Source organism: Octopus bimaculoides, chromosome 2, assembly GCF_046866305.1.
Source record: "Octopus bimaculoides isolate indiv1 chromosome 2, ASM4686630v1, whole genome shotgun sequence".
Classification (NCBI taxonomy): domain Eukaryota; kingdom Metazoa; phylum Mollusca; class Cephalopoda; order Octopoda; family Octopodidae; genus Octopus; species Octopus bimaculoides.
This window is the reverse complement of record NC_142929.1, coordinates 114,710,149-114,725,921: the sequence shown is the minus strand read 5'-3', so window position 1 is coordinate 114,725,921 and position 15,773 is coordinate 114,710,149. Positions and strand designations below refer to the sequence as shown.

Below are 15,773 nucleotides of genomic sequence, written 5' to 3'. Positions count from 1 at the left end.
CACTTCCCTCACGATCATTTACGATTCACATTATCATAGAAGGTCCATTTTTCTCTCCATGTCACCGTTCTTCTCAAAAAGGGACGTTATCTTCACATTTCTGCAACAAACCGTAGATAAGAACCCATTGGGCAAGTTTAATCTCGCTCGGTTGATTTGAGGCTCAAACGTCGAATCTGCTGACGCAACGAAGTTCATGCAAATGGTTTTCAATACTCGACTTGGATTTTTGAGGAATATCTGCAATCATCCTGGTTATACAATAGGGGTTAGTGTCACTGTTAATTTCAGTTGGCCAACCAGAGCAAGGAGCATCTTGAACCCAAAATTCTCCAATAGATATCTTTAAAGTCACTTCTGGCACACACATTCCATAACAGCATCCTCTCTGTACTCAGCGCATATCTTCATAAAGTTTTGCCGCTTTCTTGCGCTTTTTAAAATAAAAGTAAAATATTAGGTGCCAATAATGTTCGTTTTGGTTTCCCATTTTCAAGGTGATCCCAAGATGCAAAATACAACCTGTCTCGCTACAAGTTTGAGCTAAACTACGTTCACGTGCCAAATATGAAACGAGTACGCGTGCACAAGGAGCAGACTGTTAGTGCTTAACGTTTAGTGTCGGCAAAACCCGATCGGACATTTTGGCCAATCCCTTATTAACTGGTATTGATATTATTATATAATTTATATAAAGCGAGAAGCCCAGCGTGTATGCATCTATGTATGTATGTATGTATGTATGCATGCATGCATGCATGTATGTATGTATGTATGTATGTATGTATGTATGTATGCATGCATGCATGCATGCATGCATGTATGTATGTATGTATGTATGTATGTATGTATGACTACTACTTTTCAGGCCACGGCAGACATACAAGATGTTCTTGAAGCCGAAGATTTTCAACTCACGGAGACAGTATTTACATATCGCCTGAGGAAACACAACTAGATCTCATAATGCAGAGAAACAGTTGCATAATCAAGTACCTGCACACCTGGAGAACTACGTTGCGTGGAAACAATTGTAGTGATTAAAAAATAAATCTTCAACCCTAGTTCTTCTTGTTGACTCTAATGTTTTCAATTATCTGTTCACACACTAAATATGCCCAAACGCAAACCTGGAAGTATGTATAATATTACTATTGGTTAGCACAGGGTAAATCTTTATACTGTAGTCTACAACATTCTTAACAGAATATACCATAACTATATAAATACATACATACGTACATACATAAATATATATATATATACATAAGTTCATAAGATAATCGTTTATTCCTTTGTTGTTTCTTTGCTTATTACTGCTTTGTACCCGAATATATATATATATATATATATATCAGTCGCGTTCACCAAACCCCTATGTATGTACGTCTTTGTCTTTTTGCTTGTTCATTATCTGACAGTTGTTTGTTTATGTCTACGTCATATAGCATTTCGGCAAAAGAACCCGATAGAATAGGAACGGGGAGGGGACGATTTGTGCGAGTAAAGCTTCAAGGCGGTGCTCCAACGCGACAGTAGTCCAATGACTGAAACAAGCAAAAGATAAAATACGTATCTGATGATTTCACGATTTCAATGAAATTGGTATAGATAGTGAAATATAAAATTATGTACTAAAACTGATACTGCTAAATATGAGTAGAAAAAATATAAATTCCAGTAACCAACGCTAATCTATCGGAACTATTAGTGTCAATGTCATTCGTGACATCTTTATTTAAAGCACTAAAATAAAAATAGATCCCGCTGTTGTTAATTATCAAAGTGGCACAAAATCTAGCCAGATAACAAAACGTCTCGTGTTTATCAGCACGCTATATCGTGAATATGATGGCAAGATCGCGCCCCAAATTCCGGACCTATATTTCTAACGAAATATATGATAACACGAATAATAGATGAAATCGTATTATTTTGGTGCTATAAAATAAGGTCGTATAAATTAAGAGCATTTCAAGAAATAATCATCTAGCTTTATGTTAAGACATTACAGATTATTGAAGTCATATTTTAGCTAGTTTATTTCATCCATACAATCTTTTAGTGATAGCAATAAAAAAACACGCTGGAAATATTTAAAGTATTTTATGAGATTCATATTTCTTTCGTTGATCTTTGCTGGAAGATATCGTACTATTGATTTTTGAAGGGAACAATATACATTGTTGTACAAAGTAATACTAACGGTCGATTTACCACTTCAATTTATATACATACAAGTATTGCTATCTGTTGGAGTTTTAGCGCTTTAGCTGCTATTTCTGAACTTCGGTATGTGGTGAAGCAACTGTTGCTGATCCCTTAATTATGTTTATAGATATATATACATATATACTCATACACATACACAGATATATACATGTATATATAGACAGACGCTTATATGGATAGAGAGGCAGATTAAGCAGTGTATATATATATGTGTGTGTGTGTGTGTGTGTATGTGTGTGTGTGTGTGTGTGTATGTGTATGTGTCCATGCATGTATAGAAACATATGTACATATAATACACACGTACGTGCATGTATGTGTGTGGTGAACAATATTTTCTTGCATATATAGTGGACACTTGACACTGTTCTAGTTTAATCCAGTTTATAAATAACTTTTTCGTAATTTTTTATTAGTTTTGTTTTATCATTTTTCAAATGCTTGTAATAATGAAGTTCTAGGTCAATTTCATTTGTCTAAATCTGTTTAGCTCACGGCGTGTCCTGATTGAGAAGGTCTAGGATCAAGATTATTTCAACCATGGTCAATCCATCGCTTACGCCCATGCAGCACACGGCATTAACTAATATATCTTCTATGTCTACAAAACGGTAGGGAGTGAGTTGAAAGAAAGATTATACCTATTTGTAGCTGGTTCAAGATTACGTAGACGCTCTTTCGTAAGCTTAGATGGATGGAGTGGTTGCTAGTGACATTAGTAACAGCTACATTTTTAACTTGGAAGAAACTATCATGAGAATGATGTTATCATTGATGTCATTATAGCTGTTGCTTATTTATTGAAATAGTTATGCCCATGATACCTTTTACCAGTACCGCTTCAGCCGCAGCTACTAACGATGATTGTCTCTTTTAAATTGATTAAAAGTATATTATCCAGAACTTTCTGTATCAAAATACCTTGATCAATTTAAAGTAATCAATCACTGAATCAGTCTGGCAAGATATCGTGACCGGACAAATTTGACATTCCAGCAGACTTACCTCAATGTTGTAAGACTTTAAATTTATGGATAAGGTGAGTAAAGTATTTACTAACAGCTATCAATCTTGAACACTATCTGCAGAACACTAGCGATTTCGTTCTTACTTCCTTTCTCTTGTCCTTTCTCTAATTTTTCCTCTCCTTTTCGCCATTCTCTATCTGTTACCCTCTCAACCTCACTTTTCTTCCTTTGCTCTCTCGTGGACCCCACGTGACCATTGACCATTTTTTCTTTTCCTAACTCGTGTTTCTTTCTTTCTTTCTTTCTTTCTTTCTTTCTTTCTTTCTTTCTCTGATTCAGCTGGACGAATCAGACGCATTCTTGTCTATCTCTTGTCCAAGCTTGCTACTTCGCGCTCACCACCTCACCTTTATTTCCTGTTTGTTTTAACTGTCCTGTTTTTGTTACGAATTTTGACCATCCGCAAAATCCAAAAATTTATTTAATTTGTTTTGTGGGAGTATGTTTTATCGAAGGCGTATCTTGTCGTTGAATTGCTCGAAATACGGATTAGAAAAACAGCTGACAACTGATGAAGGGGAGTTCGTTATGCTACTTGTCTTGCTTTCTATTTGTTTCTTTCGTTGCTGCAAAACAAGTTCATATTCCATGTATTCGTATTTTGCATCTCATGTTCAGTGACATCCTGTGCCCACATATACATATGTATATACGTATGGATGTAAGTATGTACAATGGTGGTGCCCCAGCGTGACCACAGCTCATGAGCTGGAACTAGATAAAATGTAAAAAATACATGCACATATATATATATATATATATATATATATATATATATATATATATATATATATATATATATATATTATTTATATTATTATATGATTGAACGCCACACATCCTTTTCCAAGTAAGTTTTATCTATCTATCTATCTATCTATCTATCTATCTATCTATCTATCTATCTATCTATCTATCTATCTATACACAAATATAGATTTATATGTATATATGTGTGTGTGTGTATGTGTGTGGCTTTTATATATATACACTTGTATATGTGTATATATTATATATATGTACACTAGTATATGTTTATTTGTATATATGTACATATGTATGTACGGGGACGTGATTAAAAATTATTTCTGTTAAGTTTCCAAATCGAACAGTCCAATTGCTAAGACATCTTGTCACATTAAGAAATAAATGAGAGCTTCAACTTCCATCGATTCCTTCATTTTCGGCTACCTCTGTGTCAAGACAGCTTTGACCTTTTTGTGAAAGCTAGAATAATGATTGTTTTCCATTGGCAAAATGCCACATATCTTTTGAGGTAAAATACATTGATTGATTCAGCTGGTGTAGATTTCATAGATATCGGGTGGATAACCTTCGAAGTATATCTCTATCAAGTTTCATTTAGTGTAAGCAAGTAAATAGAAATTAATAACACTGAAACATATTTTTGTAATATTTCATCAAGTGTTGATAGCTTTTAATGCCTACCGTTTGTTTTATATTCTAAAATGAAATGAAAAGGCAGCACTCGGGATATTTTGCAGGACCACTTATAATTGTTGAAGTGAAGGAGGAAAATATCCTCAAACCGGAAATTCGGCTTGTTAAAATTCTTGTAATAAAGTGAAAACTGTTAAGGGTACTGAAGGTACCAAGAAATAGTGTTTAACCGGGTGACGGATTTGACCTTGAAAACAAGAACAACTATAGGCAATAAATCACATCAGATGATACAATATCCGTGTACACAGTTTCAGTTGCTAAGCTCAACCTGATCCATGGCACTACCGCGCTATTGGAATCGATTGCGGAATCATGTGATCATGAAGTATGTTTTTAATTACAAAGCTATACTTGTACTAATTGTAAGACGAAGTGTTTAATAACAAACATCAAATGAGTTCTCATTCCTAAATTATTTTTCGATGTTGTTGTTGTTGTTATTATTATTATTATTATTATTATTATTATTATTATTATTATTATTATTATTCAGGAATCCAACTCGGAATCTTGGTGTTAGTAACTCGCGCTCTTAACCACTACGCCATATGCCCGTGGGCAATTATGGAGTGAATTTTAGGGCTTATAAATCTAATATTCTCCTATCCTTCTTTAATACCGGTTCTCATATGCTGTTCATAGCTGCACTCAGTCTGCTTAGGAGGTTGTTGTGTCCTAGCATATGTGCTGCTTCTTTTAGTTTTCGTACTCGAAATAGATATTTGTGAAGTGGTGTTCTCTGTCTATTATCTTAACTTCATCCCACAGGGGGAGGTGGTTTCCATTTTTCCATACATGATCAGCTATACTCGATTTATCAATATCTCCCCGTGTCACAGCCTTGCGATGTTCCTCTACACTTATTTTGAGGGGGTGACATGTTTCGCCTTTGTATAACCTATCACAGCTGCATGGAATGGAGGACAAGCAGTTCTTGGTCATATTCTCTTCTCTTGGTGGTTTTACGCGAAGGAGATATTTGCGAAGTGTTGTATTACTCTTGAATACTGTCCTGATGTCATATGGGCCGCATACCTTTTATACCTTTTTGGAGAGGCCTTTCGCATAGGGTAGACAGACTGTAGACAGTGTATCGGTTTCATCCTCTCTTTTCTTCATGATTGGAGTGGAAATTTTGTAAATAATGTAAATAATGTACATAATTCCTCATCTCTTAAATATAGAACTTTTACTTTTCCTTTTCGAATAAGATTTATCAGAAGGTGTTTGTTGTAAAAATATTTCCGAAAGAACGTTAAAGTATTTTCGCAAATTGTTTCTTTTTTGAACATAAAAAATTTAGTTTGTAAATTCTCTGTATGTTAATATAAATATTCTAATACGGAAATGACAGTAAAGTAAATGCTGCTTACAGATATGAGATAGCATAGACACGTTATTTACCATTGTCAGGGAGAAAACAAGTAGACATGTTATGTACCAATGTAAATAACCAGTGTCAAGGAGAAAAGAAAACATCATCTGACCTTTAAGTTATTAGTTTGGATGTAAAATAAATTAGTTCGTGCCGAAAGAATATAAGAACTGTATTAATGATGTTCAGTTTTCTAACCGGAACTCATTTAATTTAACGGTGACTTTTCTGGTCCCAGCTAGAATACTCGCAATATATTGCATTCCGCTAAAAGAACCCAAGGACCGGGTATTATAGTTACTGTCTGATTAGCTACTATCTGATTAGCTACTATCTGATTATCTACTATCTGATTATCTACTAACTGATTATCTACTATCTGATTATCTACTATCTGATTAGACAGACTTATGATTAAACATATTGCTGACATGACCGTACCCTCTTTGTGTGTCTTCAGAGATTACACTAACAAATGAATCCATATATATTAAAGATAGGAAAGCGTTATTTCAGGGCAATTTTACAGATTTTTCTAGCATGTCTAATTACTGCATAGAAGCCATGCTTCCACCTGGTTGTCTGACCAAGCTCTCTTGCTAGCCCGATGTTACGTTGGGCGGCTTTTCAGACCAACAATTTTTTAAAGACTCTCACACAAAATTATAGGATTTTGTTGAAGAAAAGTAATATGGACAATACTCATTGAAATATTTTATCTAGAGAAGTCTAAATTTATGGACATTACTTTGGGTGACTCATCCATCTTCCACTCAATTTTCAGTTAGGGTCTCTAATAACCCGTGATATATAATTTTATTTTCTAAAGCTACATTTCGACGTAAATTCCTTCTGTATGTTTTTTAACCTTAAATATTTATCCATTTTCAATATCTTTCAATCTCGTTTAGTGATGACAGATGCTGCATAGCTCGTGTTTTCAATTTCCAAGTGATAAAGAGTTGTATATAAATGACAAGCTGGAAGGCAAATATAGGAATGCCAGATTTTATTTTCCCATGTTTTCTCTGATCAATGTTTTTGAAACCATTTAATGAATTAATGATCTCAAACAAATGTAGCCGATATCTTGGAACTGTTTTCAAATACAAGTAGAATAAAATACAATATGCGCAAACGAAATTTGTTTTAGTTTTAAAATTAACCACTGTTTTGTTGGTAACGAAAACATGTTTAAATTAGATAAGTGACGTAAATAGGTAGACATATAGTTGAATTAGTTCTATAATTTAGCAAGAAATTTAAATAATTCAATTCAAAATTGCAGCAGATAATAACGGAGAGAAGAAAGGAACTGAATAAAGTATAGAGAATATTTCTTAATTGTTTTCACCAAAAGGAAGAAGAGCTCGTAGAAACTATTATGAATACCGCACCAACACTGGTATAAATAGCTTCACTTAAAGTTAATCCAGCTTTTGATTCAGAGCCGATGTAGAAGCATCAATATATTTGTCGAAAATAAAGGCTACTTTGTATGAACAAGCTCAGATCAGCTTGACATAAAGCGTTGGGGGCTTACAATTACGAACTAAGTCTAGCGTTAGGGAGTCAAAAATAGATTCAAACAGAATTGGCATTATCGTTGCCAGTACATGACCGATACTACCTTTGAATGAAGATGATCAATAGAAAATCGAAATGGAAGTAAATCCATATCTATTGGTTAACTTGTTAGAAGATTAAAGAATCAGAAATATACACAGAAATTAAATTCTTTCGGAAATTACCGTGGTGATATATGTATGTATGTATGTATGTATGTATGTATGTATGTATGTATGTATGTACGTATGTATGTATGTATGTATCTATGTACGTGTATGCGTGAGAAAATATATGTACATACATTCATACATACAGACAGACAAACATACGTACTCACATACACACACACATACATACATACATATATATATGCAAGTATGAATGCACACACACACACACACACACACACACACACACACACACACACACACACACACACACACACACACACACACACACACACACACACACATACATATATGTGTATATTTTTCAAAGTTACTAAGCGTATAAACTTGTCAGGAATGCTAATGTAATCAGTGAATAAATATATAAAGATTTAATATTTCTCATAAATTCCTATGGTTTTATAGGCGAAAAATGCTGTTGTTGTTTAGTGGCGTCGCAATCGAAGGAGACTATATTATCTTGGCGAGGATATACGACAAGAGAATCCATAATGCAATAAAACTTTGATTTTCACCCTAAGTGTAATTTGATCATATTTGATCAATCGCATCGAAAGTAAATTGGAATATCCAGTGAAATAAATAGTAGGAAATATACGCTACAGAAAGAAATAAATACATCTAGAACTCCTGATAAAAATTGATACATCTTATGGTAAGAGCCAATGTAATCCTTAGTAAAGTTTGACTTTTGACATTTTGGTATAGAGACCGATCATTAACTGAAGCTGCATCACTGATCAAAGTTATTCACGAGATGTTTGAAGTTAATATATTAAGACATGTCTTACTATTTTACTGGTTTCAACCTCTGAATTGTAGCAAAGATGTTTTACAGAGACAAGTTAGAAGGATATGTCTCACTTAGCTAATTATTAAATCACTGTGCATGTATTTCTGTGTGGTTAAACAGTTGTCCATTGTAAACACGTAGTCAGAAGTTTGAGTCTACCGTACAGCTTTGAGCGAATGATTTCTATCATAACCTCAGATTACATATTACGTGGGGGAACCCATCAAGAATATATATACATACTCACAAACATACATACATGCATGCATGCATACATACATACATACATACATACATACATACGTATGTCATCACGATATTATCTACAAATGAGACATGATGTAATTAGAACACTGTATAACGAGATCCATCGAAAAGATAACTACGAGGATAAAGAAATAAGAACCCATAGTATAGTGGAAGCCATATCCACTCAATAGAAAGGAGTACTGGTGGAATGTTCCATTGAATATCTTAATAAAATGTGAACACAAAAGACCTGGTATAATGATTTGGGATAGGGAAGAGAAACTGTACAGTTGTGGAAATCAGCTGCCCAGCAGATGTTAACATAAAAGCTGAAGATCAGGGAAAAAGAAAACACATACGCTGAACTATTGAGAAATCTGAAGTTACTCTATCCACATTACAATTTCAGGTTTATACATGTAATTATTGGGGCACTGGGATACGTAAACACACTGCCTAAATACCAATCTTGAGAAATTAGGCTTCTCAAACCAGAAAATAGAAAGCTGATTCGAAGGCTAAAGATGCAAACCATCACTGGAACTGTAAAAATTTGTAAAACTTTCCAAGAAGTTTATCATTTAAGTATATATGAGTATGTCTAAATATGCAAGTATATGCATGAGAATACATATATAAAACAAAACATACAGAACTTCACGTATACATATATGCATAAAAAATAACCTGTTGTTCATGCCTAAAATCCAATGAAGGAGCCTTCGATCTAGGTTAGAAACCGACTTTTTCTCTATTGGCAAAAAATCTTGAAATAAAACTGAATAATGACATACATAATACATACATGCATACATACGAGTAATAACACAAATGCAATATCTTCAATAGAAGTAAAAAAAGCTCAGCAACCATCTAGACGGTGACTTGTTGAAAATAAACTATAGATTAAAAGAAAGATTGAACAGTCATACGTGGACATGCATGCATACATACATGCATACATACATACATACATACAAACGTACATAAATATATATGTATAAACATAAATATACACACATATAGCATGCCTGTATAGTAAGTAGCTTGCTTACCAGCCACATGGTTCTGGGTTCAGTCCCACTGCGCGGCACCTTGGGCAAGTGTCTTTTACTATACCTTTGTGAGTGGATTTGGTATATATATATATATATATATATATATATATATATATATATATATATATGTGTGTGTGTGTGTGTGTGTGTGTGTGTGTGTGTGTGTGTGTGTGTGCGTGCGCGTGTGTGTTTGTGTGTGTATGTGTTTGTCCCCCCAACATCGCTTGACAACCGATGCTGGTGTGTTTGCGTCCCTGTAACTTAGCGGCTCGGCAAAAGAGACCGATAGAATAAGTACTAGGCTTACAAAGAATAAGTCCTGGGGTCGATTTGTTGGACTAAAGGTGGTGCTCCAGCATGGCCGCAATCAAATGACTGAAACAAGTAAAAGAAACGAAAGAAAGAATATATATATATACATATATATATATATATATATTCAGACTAAAAACCCCTTGATCGAACAATGTTTACAAGGCTCTATGCTTGGAAAGACCAAATATAACTACTATTGGATCTCACACACCAGGTACAAGAAACTTTTTCACCGCTTAATATACACCATTCTACTTGAATAATGGAACTAAAAATACAATATCCTTATGTATCTCACTTCTATATCCATTCTCTTACTTCCCTCTGTATTTCATATCTTCTCTACAATGATTAATACTCAAAACATTTTCACGCACCGTCTCTGATGAAGTGATATATAAAATATTCCGGAAACAGCTGTTAGACTTTTTCTTTATAAATGTTCTGAAAACTATTTATAGCCTTGGATTCTTTTATCTCATTCTATCAGTTTTAATCAAAATAAGCAATAGGATATCAAGTAGTAATGCAGTACGACCGTTTCAAGCGGCACCATTTAATTGAACAATACAATCATTACATCAGTTTAAATGCCGTGGCATCTTCAGCTGCATAAATAAATAAATAGAATTTTAACCAGTCGGACTCATATTTTAACAGAGCAAGTAGATGGAAGAAATTCATGTTGTCGCTATTGTAGCTAAGAATAGACTACACTGCCAAGAGTCGCATGAAGCCTATTGGGGTCATATTGCTTTAAAGGATTGTAATTACTTTCTAATTCATTTGCCTCTTTATCAACTACTAAATCTAAGACTAGAAGACTGTGTCTGTTTTGAATAATGGACAAGAGTGAGTTGACAGCTCATGGCTAGGTATGGTCATGAATATTGTCATATGTATACCGTTTCTTCAGGGAGGAAAGAAGACACTAGGAGTGGTAAATTGGATATAAAGTAACTGTCTATAATAAGAGGCTGGGTAGGGGAAGACTTTAAATCATGACATTAATTACCAGTTAAAGGGGCAAGACGCTAAGAAAACTAAGATGTTGATACAGAGGAAATTTATTTTGGCGCCTTATGGGTAATTGTTTATAAACAATAGTTATGTTGTATAAAAAATAAAATAAAAGATTTTCAAAAATGATATCATAACTAAAATAGGTAAAATCTGTGTATATAACAATTAAAAACATTTAAAAGGAAAGATTACATAGAATCAATTTAATATTCATTCATGTACTTAATTAATCACTTGTCATATGGATATAATTTTTTGTGAGTTTGTAAGTATGTCCACCTAGACGATAAACATCGATTGAAACAGTAAATTGTGACGTCATAAATGCAGTGTAACTATGGCTATAATTGATAAGTTTATGCTCCTCAAATTACTGTACAAAATAGATATATATATATAATATTACTGCTTCAGGATAAATTCTAGACTCCGAGAAAAATAGTTGTGCTCTGTGTCAGCAAAGCCATTTAATGAGTAAGTTTAAAGGAGGTCAAGAGTTGATTAGCCATAATGAGTAAAATGTTAATGCATCGGGACATGCTCTTCGTCCGAGAGAAAAGAAAGAAGGAAATGTGCTGGTACCAACGACAATACCTTACGTCATTTCTTCACAGGAGCAGACATTTTAGGATCTACAATTCTCATGGTAAATAAATGTGAAATTTCCCGAATTTTGTAATTTCTGTTTATAGGCATATACATGTAATATAATAATGCTTTCAGATTTTGGCATAAGGCCAGGAAATTTAGAGAACAGGACGAGTCGATTATATCGGCCTTTGTATTCACCTGGTACTTATTTGATTGACCCTGATGAAAGGTAATGTCGGCCTCGGTGGAATGTCAACTCATATCGTTCAGAGCTGGACGAAATACCGCCAAATATTTTGTTTGACTTGCTCACGAGTCTAGCAGCTAATCGTTTTATACACACATAAGTATAATGATGATAATCCTAAGATTTTGTCAGAGATAATAAGTTTGCTTCATGAAGCATGATGGATACAAAGACTGAAGATTAGTGTGCTCATGTAGTTATTAATTAGTTCCTGATAAGTGCTAAGATATCTGTGGTCGATGATCTTTCCATCATGACATCATATCTAAAAATTATGCCGAATACTTCTTTTCTAATGAGTTTGATTGTTAATTGGTTGAGAAATGGCTGCTATTTACAGGATTACAGGAAGTTACATTACCACATAGGGGTCATAGTTTCATTGTTTGCGTTATAGTGTTGCTATACTGTGGGATTAAAGTCCAATACACAATAGTGCATTAGTAGAATTGTTAGAATTTTGAAGAGAATGTCTTGTAGTATCAGCTCTACTTATTTGCTTTATGACAAACCCTGCGCCAGCACTGGTGTTATATCAGCTCTAGAAAGAACAACTGTGCCGCAGAAGGAGTTGACTTGAATGTATGAACAACCTAGTATTCTATAAAGTGAATCTGCATCTGGAAAATTCTTTTCCAAGCCTGCACTTTGGAGAGGAATTTTTCAGATGAATATCAATAATCTCACATGTCTTGGAAATCCGATTAGTAGTCAATAATACATTGATATTCCCAATTAATTTATTCAATCTGTTTGAAAACATTTTATTAATTACCGATAAGCTTGCTAAGCACCGTGTTTTTGTTACACTAACTGCGCAGTTACAGTGTCATTGGATGAGCATTTGTATCCAAATACACACTCAACGTTGGCTTAATTTTGTACTACACTGCAATATAACTACACTTTCAGTAAGCATTTCATCCCCTATTGAAGAACGGCTCTATTCGAAAGTGTAAGATTCTTCCTAGGATTAAATGGCAGAATAAAATAGTTTACGATATATTTCCAAGAAAAACAAATGCTAGAATTTCTTCTCAGAACTTCATGTGTACAGAACAGAACACTCATTGAAACAGCATTAACTTCTTTCGAGTACTCGAAGGACAAAGTGCTAGTAATTTTTGTCTCTCCAGCCACAATTAGGTGAAGTCCAAACTCCAAACCGTTTTGTGGCGGTGGTGGACGAGGGCTCCAACTCTGATAACTCCAGTCGTCTTAATATTGATATTTCACACACAAACTCTTGAGAACACAGTAAAATTACACCTGATTCCTTAGCTGCCGAGCGGTCAAGTAGAGTGTCAGGACACTAAGACGGGGGTCCCAACAAGCTCCCACCATACATCCTTCACAGAAGCTTTGTCTATTTCCAGTTAACACTATTAATAATAGTGACTAACCGACAGTTGATTTCTACTTAAGCCGATTAACCTGAGTTATCCCACTACCCAAACTTTAAGTGTAGAAAGAACTTATATTATTCTTTATTTTCGTGATATAGGTCATTTTCCTCGTCCAATTCAATGCCAGGTACAGTGTAATTAAAATATTTCTGTAATTTAGATATGCCCAGACAGTTCCCATTCTAAATGAAACTACAAGAAATTGCAGTTTATGTGTTTTCGAGAAGTTTCATATTCCGGTAAAACCGATGGATAAAACATTAAAGATTTTATGTCTTTGTCATCAAAGCCAAGTGCCTTTACTGTTTAATTCATAAACAGAAACAGACTATTCTTGTGTTTAGTGATATCATTGCTGTTTGTTATATTTATATCATATAGCAGAGCATAGCTTTAGAGACGAAGCATCCTATAACCGGGTTACAATAGGTGGTTTGACATTTAGAAGTAACCTGCTGAATAAAGAGCGGTTGAGACGTACAAGTGTAAGATTATGATGAAATTTCTGCTATCCATACAGCTACAGTTCATCTAAACATTGTTCCCATTGAAACGAAAATCTTGCGATATATTCGGAAGTGTGTATGTGCGCGCGCGTAAGTATATGTGTGTGTGTCTGTGTGCGTGTGTGTTTGTGTGAGTGGGAAACTTATTCAAAGATGAATTTTAGTTAGCCACCAATAAAACTGCTAATATATGCATGTGAAAGTGAGAAATAGTAATAATAATAATAATAATAATAATAATAATAATAATAATAATAATAATACTAATAATAATAATAATAATAATAAAAATAATAATACAAAGAGAGTGAGAGAGATAGAGAGAGAGAGAGAGTCTCGAACACATAAACAAAAGCAAGAGAAGCAAAAACATGGAAAGAGCGAGAGTGGACTTTAGAGAATTTAAATTAAAATCGAGCCGCAAACCCTATTTGTAGGGAGCACACCTTGTATTCCATTAAGTTATTTTATTACTTTATTTCTTTCCCTGAAATACAAATATAATAGTATCCAGTATGATGTGATAATGGTTAGGTTATTATGACTGTAAATCAATTATCAACTTTGTTCGAAAATCAATTTGCACTACATTTATATTTAGTAATTTTTCTATGCTGTACCGAAAATAGAGCTTGTGTTCACTGGAAAATTACCTAAATGAAGGTTATGGTAGAAACATTGATTAATAATGAGTTGAAAAATAGAACGATAGAAATTAATGTGTTCGAAGAGGAATATATTGACACTTTTAGAATGTGTAGAAAATAATAACTTCTAAAGGACATATATATATATATATATATATATATATATATATATGATTATCAATATCATGTATATATATATATGTATATGTATATGTATATATATATATAAAAATATATAAATATGATTATCAATATCATGTATGTATATATATGTATATGCATGTATGTATATATATATATATATATATATATATATATATATATATATATACATATATATATATATATATACATATATATACATATATATACATATATACATATATACATATATAATTATCAATATCATGTATATATATGTATATGTATATACATATACATATATATATATATATATACATATATATATATAAATATATATATATATAAATATATATATATATATATATATATATATATATATATATATATATATATATATATATATATATATATATATATATATATATATATATATATATATATATATATATACATACACACACATGTCTGTATGTATGCACATGTAATGCTATGGACATTATGAAAAATAACAGAAAAAAACAATACAAGAGTGATAAGGTTTGAAAAAATACTGTATTAGTTTAATGCTTAAGTTGAACAGAAAGAACTATAACGTTTCGACTGTTAGTCCTTCATCTGAAAGAGAGAAGCATACAGAAAGTGGGAAAGAAGAAAATTCGGTGTCATATAGAAACACACACACACACACACACACACACACACACACACACACACACACACACACACACACACACATACACACACACACACACACGCACACACACACACACACGCACACACACACACACACTAACGCACACTCACACACACTAACGCATACACACACGCATATAACAGAGAATAACATACATGCGTAACTCCTACACTAGATAACTGGATATCAATCTACTTGTTCAAGAAAAAGAAATTCGATAAGAAAACTTTGGGTGATGGAATTA

General features: G+C 33.2%; 1 protein-coding gene across 1 annotated transcript in view; it reads right to left on the bottom strand.

Annotated features, from left to right (window-relative positions):
• The window catches only part of LOC106871173 (innexin unc-9), a 740,381-nt gene that overhangs the window by 568,831 nt on the left and 155,777 nt on the right, over nucleotides 1-15,773 (bottom strand). The gene's annotated exons all lie outside the window — the stretch shown is intronic.